Here is a 9,639-nt window from a genome sequence, read left to right on the forward strand (position 1 = left end):
TGATGCTGAATTGCTTTAATCATCATTTAAATGCTGTCAAACATGTTTTATATAATTACTAGCAGCAGTATGCAGCCATTTGGGTGGAATCTGGACTGAACCCATCATATGGCTTTTTCTAAGGGAAAAAAAACCACTACAGCTGTTGAAAATAGCAGAAACATGACTCATGAGACCATATCATAGCCTCGTAGCACTGCGCGTCCACCTGAATATGTTCTGTAATGTTAGCTTTGGATATGAGTGGCTCCTTAATGTACCGTATATTACGCATTGTCACCTTTTTTTCTTAATCACTCAAACCAGTGTGCTACCAATACGAAACAGATTTTATCAGGAAAAAGAAAGTGCAAATTAATTTGTATCATGTTGACGTCAAAGAGATCAAGGAGAAAAGCGGGAGCTGCTGGTGTGAGCGTAGATTTTGGTTCGGCAGGATAACATTAATAACAAAAGCTTTAAAAAGATTGAGAGGCTGTCACACTTGACTTATGCTATAGGCTACTATGTACTGAATTTTTTTGAGTAACCCTGTAATAGGCAGTTGAGAGTCAACAACATACAGTCACCCAGCCCAATTACATCCCCCAAAAAAAAAAACACACACACAAAAGACCTGAAACTAGCCCAACATCAACTGAACATCAGCTTATATCTTTCAAATAGCAATATCATTGGTCACTCAAAAGAGGTCATTAGTATTTCAACAGAATTTAAAATGTACAGAGTTGTGAATGATGATTTAATGAAGATTAACATTAGTTGAATGCCTAATATATTACTGTGGGGTTCTGCATCACCTGCCCTTGGATGAGCCCCCACCGAATATGATATCAGGACGAGCCTAACACACACATACACACAAATACAGTCTTTCACTTGCTCGCATACATGGTGTGAAATTGTGCAGGTCCCAACATCCTAGAACAGGCTCTGTAGCATAGCTGTTCATTATTCTTAATTATGCTTATATAAAGTTCTGCAAACTCAGAGCAGGTTATCAAACCCTGCTGCTGCTGTGTAGTGTGTGTGTGTGTGTGTGTGTGTGTGAGAGAGCAACCTGTTCTCCAGATGTGGAATATTTAATTGAAAGCTCCAGATCCATCTCTCCTGGAGTGAAGCTGGAGTCAGGTCTGCACTCCCTGTGGATTTATCCTTGGCTTGGAGGAACAGTCATCTTGGCACGTTAGCCAAGTTGCAACATTTTCATGGCATTTCTTCTTTATGTCTGAGAACAACCAATAGGATGGTAAGTAAGGAAAAAAAATATACATCCTGTGTCAACGTTATCTCACAAAAATCTACGCAAAATGCCTCATATTAAGTGGTTAAAGCAGCTGGACTCAATATGTGCTGAAATGTCTAGAGAGTGGGAACACTTCCTGTTAACTCTAACATTAACTTTATAACCTTACTTGCAAATTGATTGATGTGAGTTCCTATGTACATATTGTCATGAATTCCCCATCTCGTTGCATGTTGTGGTTTCCAAAGCAGTGAACGCCATGTGCTTTTGTTTCTGTTTCTGGTCCTGTCACCCCATCCCCATCTTGTCACTGGTTCGTTACCTGACTGTGTTCACCTGTTCTGTGATAGTCCACGTTTGTCTACTTATACGTTGGTGTATAATTTCAAAGCCTTATTGTGCATTTGTATCTTGTCAGTTTTCCTGTGTCTAGTTTTTTGTATATTTGGCTTCCTCTGTTTGGGATTATGATCATGGACTAGCCTGTACTCACTCTGTCTGCCTGTTGCTTGACCTTTGCTACGGACAATGAATATGATTTCTGGATCGCCCCAAATAAAAGCAGCACTGAGTTCTTGCATTTGTGTCCTGTCACTCACTGCACATTACACATGTGATGATCTTGATTGCAAACCCAGTCATTTCCCAGTCATTTGCCAGGAAACCAACTGAACATAAATTATAAAACTGGAGTTCCTCCATTTGGTGTGTGCTCTGCTGTATTCACCCTTCCCTCTCCCTCTGTTTTCAGTAATACTCCACACTAACATGAGTGAAAAAACATATTTTCTTATCCTTTTGACTTTCCATCCACATTAAAAAGCCACTTTCAGCTTAATTTAATTTTTTTTATTACATTAGGTATACACACCCAATTTTCTTGTCACTGAGTAATTAAATAAAGGAAGACTTAAGATCAATCTCTTCACCAAGCACCTGAATTGGCTTTTATTTTATTTTTTAAGCTTTTATCTAATGTTTCTATTCATGCTGTACTAACCACCCCTTAAATGTAACCAGTGATATTGTATTTTTTTAAAATGTATTATTTATCTATTGGCACATTACAAACTTTAGCATAATTAAAGTTGGTTGGTTTCAGGTCCAAGCACTGCATTCACTTTAAGTCTGCTATACCAAACACCCAAAGACCTGAGACACTTTCATCAGTTGATGCCACAGTCCAAAAATCCTCTTTAGAGAGAACCAATCATTGTCATCTCAAATGACCAGAGAAATGTTGGAGACCTGCAGTGTTTAGGACTTGTTTGTATGTATGCATAGTCAAGGCTTTTATCATTTTTTCCCATGATTAGTGCCCTGTAGAGTACAGCCTAGCTAGTTCCAGTTTCTGCTTGGGAGTCCTGCATTGAAATGGCCAGAAATATTATTGTATCAGCTCCTGCTTCATTCGACACATTGTTGCTGCTGGACTCATAAAGGGACCCCGCGGACCTGCTTAAGCAAATATATTTTCATGCCATCTGTAGATATGAGTCCGAGTTTCCTGACATTAGATACTACATCGTAGAGTATGTGAGAGAGTGTTGGGTCTACACATGCTGCCAAAGTCCTTCTTTTTGCATCTGGGACCTGATTCTCTTTGAAGCATATATCAGGTTTTTACTAGTTTTCTTGTTTAAAGTTCAAGGTTTGGGAGATCCTCTGCACCACTGGTTCCCCATTGCTCCATTGGACAGTGCCTCTGTGGACACAGCTGTGTGTGCTAGTAGTTTGGTCTTTTATATAAATCTGTAGCTAGAACTTCTTAGAACTTCACAAAGGCAAGCAAATAAAATCTTTTTATTAGGAATATTTTTCTGACCAAAACCTGCTTCCAGAATTACATAATCTATCTCATATCTGATTACTCAAAATAACTCAGGGTTATTTTAGTAAATTATGTAATATTATACCTGAGTTTGGAGATTTAGCACCTTTATCGCAGTTAATCGAGTCTGTCAAGCTGCTAGGCCCTTTACTGTTTTGTAAGCTGTCCACATTTTTGTTCTTTTCTTTTTAGATTTCTTAATAAGAAGCAAGCACATACATACATATAAGTATAGAAGCAATGCCTGCAGTTTTTAAATTATGATTCTGATACATATCTCTGGAGTTGATGATTTTCACAGGAACAAGCCCCCATTGGGTAGTAAGGTTTGGAATTTGTTCAATTGGAGGTTTAGGTAGATGTCATGAGTTGGCATGAGTTGCCACACTCTTTCTCCCAGCTTGTATTATGGTGCCTACTTGTAGTTGTGATGACCTGTTGGTCCTCTGATGACTCCACATATATGTGGGCGGAGGCAAATATCTCCTCACTGCATATGAACCATTTGTCTATCCCCAGAACTTCTTCTATAAAGTTAATCCATGGAAACAAGTAAGGCCAGTTACTGGGGAGCCACGTGAAGGGCTATAGTCTGGGGGATGGGTGGACTAAGGAGATTTGGGCATATTTGTTCCAGTGGAGAAGGCACCCCTGCTGATCAGAGGTGAGCCTTTATGTTAACTTCCATAAACACTCTCCACAGCGCTGAGGTGAACTGCATACTTTGATCAGACACAATATCCTCAGGAAGACATGCTTGAACATAAATTGAACATAGTTGATCCTCAGTTTGGTACACAGTAGGAAGACCTGGGAAGGGTTCAGGAAAAGATGCTGTAAAGAACTGATAGGCCACCACCAGCGTTGTGATGTTACCTTCAGATTCTGGAATCAGTGATTGACAAGTGAGACCAGGGCCACTGGGATATGAGCAGTGGTTATAACATAATGCCAGGTACCTGGTGAGGTGGCTTGAACACAAACAACACATGACTGTACATATTTATATACATCAGTGTGAAGAGTAGGTCATTACTAGCTTGACGTTAACAACTCTTGGGTGACACCATGGTGCCTAGCAGCTTTCTGGAACATTGCTCAGGAGTCTGTTACAGATGGTACAAGGTCACCAGCTGCAGTGATTTCTTGATCAATGTACCAGAGAATTTGAGTGAGAATACAGTTGAATAGAAGACTTGTATTTGGTCTGGAACGCTTACTCAATGACAGAGGTCTGCATCAGCCTTGGGTTTTTTAATATATCCTGGAATGAATAAAAACATGGCTCACCTGGCTTGGTGAAGAGAAAGACACTGTGCTCTCTGGATCTACTCTACTTTCAGTGATCTGTGACTATTGTGAAGGGATGGCAAGTCCACTCAAGTCAGTGTCACTGGTCCTTCAAGGCCAGTCACAGAAGACCTCATTAAAAAAGAACTGAAATATTGATGGGGTATTGGCTGAGCCAAATAGCATCACAAGATATTCATAGTGGCTGTCGTAGAAGAAGGCAGCATTCTACTCACCATCTAGTGTCTCTGAAACCTTAACTGTGGCTCACCAAAATACTACAGCAACAACCTTCCCTCTGCTTGTTAATATGGCAGGCTATAATTTCAAGTATAAATATCCCAGCTCTTGCAAAGAGTTGAGATTAAGCCAGCAAGCCTGGCGGTTTGATGGCAGGACTTAAGATCCCATCAGGTGGGACTCAGCTAGAGGATTCACTCACCCTGGATTTTGGCTGATTTAATGATCAAGCCATTGATATGCTCCCCTGATGTACAACCCTACTCCAGTCTTGATTAAGTGGTGTCTTTAGAAAAGAGAGTTAGATTGAGAAATGCTCTTATGTAATGTAAATGTAATGAAGCATGTTGGAGGAAATTGTAGAAATTAGAGAAATATGACACAATCTTTGACTGGTTTGGCTTGGATGATCCCTTTTGTTGTCATATAAATCAAGATTGTCAGTGCAAATCATTTAGCTATAAGAGCTTGCAAACAGTGGTAAAATATTTTTATCCTTTATCCTGGTCAGGGAGACTATCCCAGGAACACTGGGATCAATAGTTGGTATACCAGTCACCAGGTCACCTTGGACACACATTCAGTCACCCAGTCACATTCACATCTAGGGGCAATTTAGAGTCACCAATCCATTAAATTAAATTAAATTTGAGGCCAGAGAGACTATCTAATCCAGAAGGCAAAACTAGAGCTTAAAAAATTGTGTTGTAGCTCAGAAAAGATTAAACAGATGGGTCACCATGGTGATTAAGAGAATGGAAAGTACTCCTACAAGGGAAAATTCCTTCAAAGAATGAATTCTGTCTTTCTTTTGCCCTCGTGACATTCCCTGCACAATCTGTCATTGTCATTTCATGTAATTTCTGCCATTATTTCTTTTTCTGTGCTACCAGACCATTCTTGCTTTTGTTGTGCTACCAGGACGCTCAGTTTTTATGGTGAATTTTCATTCCTTTGTTCTATCAAGCTTCCAGACACATATGATGGTTATTTGAGCAATGTTACATGAAACCTCCTCTGAGTAATTCCAGATTGCAGGCATCCAAATACATGACAATTTTTTGTATTTTTGTATTTTGTAGCAGAGGCTAAACAAAAGCAGAGCAGCCCAGAGCCAGGAAGCATCTCTGAAATTTCTTCCCAGGAGTATGGACTTTCAACAAGGACTCACTCTGTCTTTGTTTTCTTTCATTTACATGTTTATCTTAAATGACAAGTCTGCTAAATCTCATATTATTAAACCCAGACTGAAGATGTCCTTTTCACTTCTGTCAAAAACAAACCTGACAAACAGACAGACATTCTTAGTATATAAAAAAGACTGGGCCTCTTGACTTGAATGACACATTTGCACATTGTGGACACACTGTGAAGCTTCCACTTTCCCACATATCAGCGTATGCACATTTATTCCATTCATGTATACATTCCCTTTGCACACACATACACCACATCAGGTTTTTTTTTTTTTTCCAATGAAAGCTATTCTCATTAGGAGCACTGTGCAAAAACACCTGACGGAGCCAGATAAAAAGCTAACACCTGCAAGAACACTTTGTGCTAGTCCCTTGATGGAGGTTTTCAGGGAAAATTGTTGCCCCAAAACATATGTTAAACTTGCAGAAGAATCTTCTTGCATTTTCATAAGGGTAATTGCCAAAGAACCCTACAGGATCTTTTGAGAACTCTAAATCAGGTGATGGATTATTTTTTGTTCACTTGAAGGATTATCAGAGAATTCGCAGAGAATCTGTTCAGGATGAAACACACACTACATCTGCTTATTGAACTTTTGCTCCCACCTCTGTAAAAGTCTTTATTTGTTTGACCCCCCCCCCCCGAGTCCTGCTCCTGGAAAGTGGCTTGGTTTAAACACCAGATGAAAAATTTGCGAAGGAACTATTTGGCTTTTTTAAAATTCTCTTTTAACTTTGGCTCTTTAACTTTTTTTAATGGCTAGTTTGGGTTCTGCTAGTTTGAAGACCAATGTTGCTTTGTTCAAGTGTGTGTGCAAGAAGCTCAGTGGTATGGCTTGTGTTCAGTTCCTGACCACCTTGGGGTCACTGGACCAAGTCATTTCTCATTACTAAATATTTCTGTGTGTCATACAGCAGGGATAATGCGATTAGCATTAGATTTACTTTGGCATTTTTATTAACAGGGAAGCATGTCTCAAAAAAATAGATAGAGAAAACTCACCTCCTTCCTTCATCTTGAAACAGTTTTCCCTCTTGGGGAGAGAATCAACAAAAGCTAATGCAAAAACTTCATAACAATCTTCTCCCTCATTCGCTTCCTTAGTGATTCTGCAATTTTTTCTGTCTCCTTCCTTCATGATTAATGACTTCTTGGACCACATGCTTTGGCCTGTTTTCTGGAAAAATGTTTTGTCCAAAATAGAAAAGTATGTGTGTGTTGCTGAATAAAGAAACAGTGTATTTGATTACATCCCAAAGAGGCTCTGTTTTGGAAATCTAAGGTTTGTTAAGGTTTTTCAGTCTTGTTGTCATGTTTCTTTGGCTGCTTTAGGTTGAATGGAGAAGATGGAACATTCCAGAGGAATCCCCCATCATAAATCCTTAGGAGAATGGGATAGCCCAAGCATCTCATCGGTAGGACACATCATCCAAATATGGAAATATTAACAATAAATCAAAGCTACTGAGAAATGATTAGCATGATCTCATAGGTATAATGCTAGCTAGTTTATTATTTTGGACATCACAAGTGCCCCAATCTAATAGGAGAGAAATGGTTTTGTTGGCCATAAAGCAAGAGCTTCAAACATCTGGATTTGAAAGCTGCTGGCAACACAAGTGAAAGTGTTAAAAATCTCTATTTGATGCTAAATATCTGTCATTAATTAAGCATTTACCAGTGGTAGATTAGAACTATAATGAAAAGTTATGAGAACTGCATAGGTGTATCAGATCACATAATGATTGACAGTGGTGTCTCCCTGGCAACAGAAACAACTAGTAAACAGTACTAGTACTAGAAAACAGAGTGAAGCTTTCACATTGCTTTTGGTTTTACGTAAGTAGTGAGTTATGAACAAAGCATGGTATATAGGTGCATTTTGTACACATTTCTAACATCATGATCCTTAGGGAAAGCAGCAAAATCAAATAAAATTGTGGTTTGTGTTCCCTCCGCTGCTCCTTCCCACTTCCAGCTAGGTTAAAAAGGTATACTGATCAGCAGAGTATGGCACTGTGACACGCAGTAGTAGTGCATGTCACATCTGGTTTAATAAAATAAATTAGCATGAGTGTTGCTGTCCTCTCGTTTGACTGCCTTATTAAATATTTAGAGTTGTGAGTTTTGGAGGTGAATTTTGGGAGGTTGTCTTTAACAATTACAGAAAATCGTAGCCTCAGTTGAAAAACTGGGACAATTCTGGCAGGGTGCATTCTCTGACTCAAGCCGAGCCACCAGCCACCAGCCACTTCATCAGACTGGCCCTTTCGTGTTGTGCAAGCTGTAATGAAAGCTTTGAAATCCAAATTCAGACAGACTATCAAACTCAAACTATCAGACTGTCTTTTCTAAATAATCTGAAGTTGTTTTGTAGAAAAGAATGATGGCGACATCCGCTTATGTATAGATTACACAGTTCCAAACTGTAATAACTTAACTTTTAGTGCTTGCTACATTAGAAAAAGCAAGAGGGGGGGAAAAGTTTCTTCTAAATGACATAGTAAATAATTCTCTGGATATGACTTGAGCTTGGTGGTCCTAGAACACATAATGTAATCTGTAGTTTGACCAAGACTTTTGGGATCTCATATAGTGTGACAAATAATATTCTTAAAATAACTGTGAGGGCAACAGACAGAAGACAGAACTATGAATATTAGTCAGATGGTCTGGTAAAATTACATCTACAAGTTTTTTTAGGCTCTACACACGTTTTTCACATGCAAAAACTCATTACTACGAGAAACAAACCACATAACACAAACCAAGTCAGATACACACCCCAGTTGGTTTTCCATTCAGTAAACACAGGCAGCTTTCATCACTTCTGATTATATAATAGATTATTCAAGGGCTCGTGGTCACTGGGTGTCAAAGCAAGTGTGTGTGTGTGTGTGTGTGTGTGTGTGTGTTAATGACAGACAGACTCAGACACGCAGACTAACAATTAGGTGAAGATCTTCATATTAAATAGATGTCTATTCATGTGAGAAACATCTGCGTGTTGTCATAATAAATCAGTTACCAAGTTGATTTGCTTTTCAGAAGTGGATAGAAGTGATGATTCTTTCTCTGCTTATATCTTTCATATTTAACACTCTGAATCCATGAAGAACCCATGTGATATATGCGTAGAACTCTTTATTATTATACTTCTTATAAGTCACTTTTTAATCTCATAGTATGTAAAGATGTACCCTAGCAGCTACAAAATACACCATCAGTGTTTGTGTCTTGGTGCATTTGTTGGATTCTTTCTTGCTTGCTTCTTTTGTTATACAACGAATGTCCAATTTCCATGAAGCAGCGTGTTTTTTTCTAATCTGCCCATTCCCACAGACATTCTTGACCAATCCCTTTCATGCAGTTATTGTTTTTATCTGCCTGGGATCCTTTCTAATGATCTATTACCTAAAATATAAACAATTCGATCATTTAACCACAGTTACCTTGACCAAGATAAAGCATATACTGAACATGAATGAATGAGTTAGCGCAGAACCACGCAAGAAACCCAACAGATCTAATGCACTCCTATGTTGATGAAAGTGGCCATTGTTTGTTCAGTAAGCTTCATATCAGACCACCCACTCCTGAGAGTAAGAACCGCCTGCTTCTGACCATATGAAAGTAAAACCTGCCCACATGAGATTAAAAACAGCCCACTCCCGCAATTTTTTGTTGGGTCCCACCGGATCGCAATTTCAATGCACACTCCAGTTCCCTGTTAATATGATGTTTATCATTGTGCTGAAACTGTAACATTGAGTTGGAAAGCTAGTCGCACCAAGGTGTTTTGACGTTTTCATAGAATTTAAAAAAAAGTCCTGGC

Source organism: Pangasianodon hypophthalmus, chromosome 25, assembly GCF_027358585.1.
Source record: "Pangasianodon hypophthalmus isolate fPanHyp1 chromosome 25, fPanHyp1.pri, whole genome shotgun sequence".
Taxonomy (NCBI): Eukaryota; Metazoa; Chordata; class Actinopteri; order Siluriformes; family Pangasiidae; genus Pangasianodon; species Pangasianodon hypophthalmus.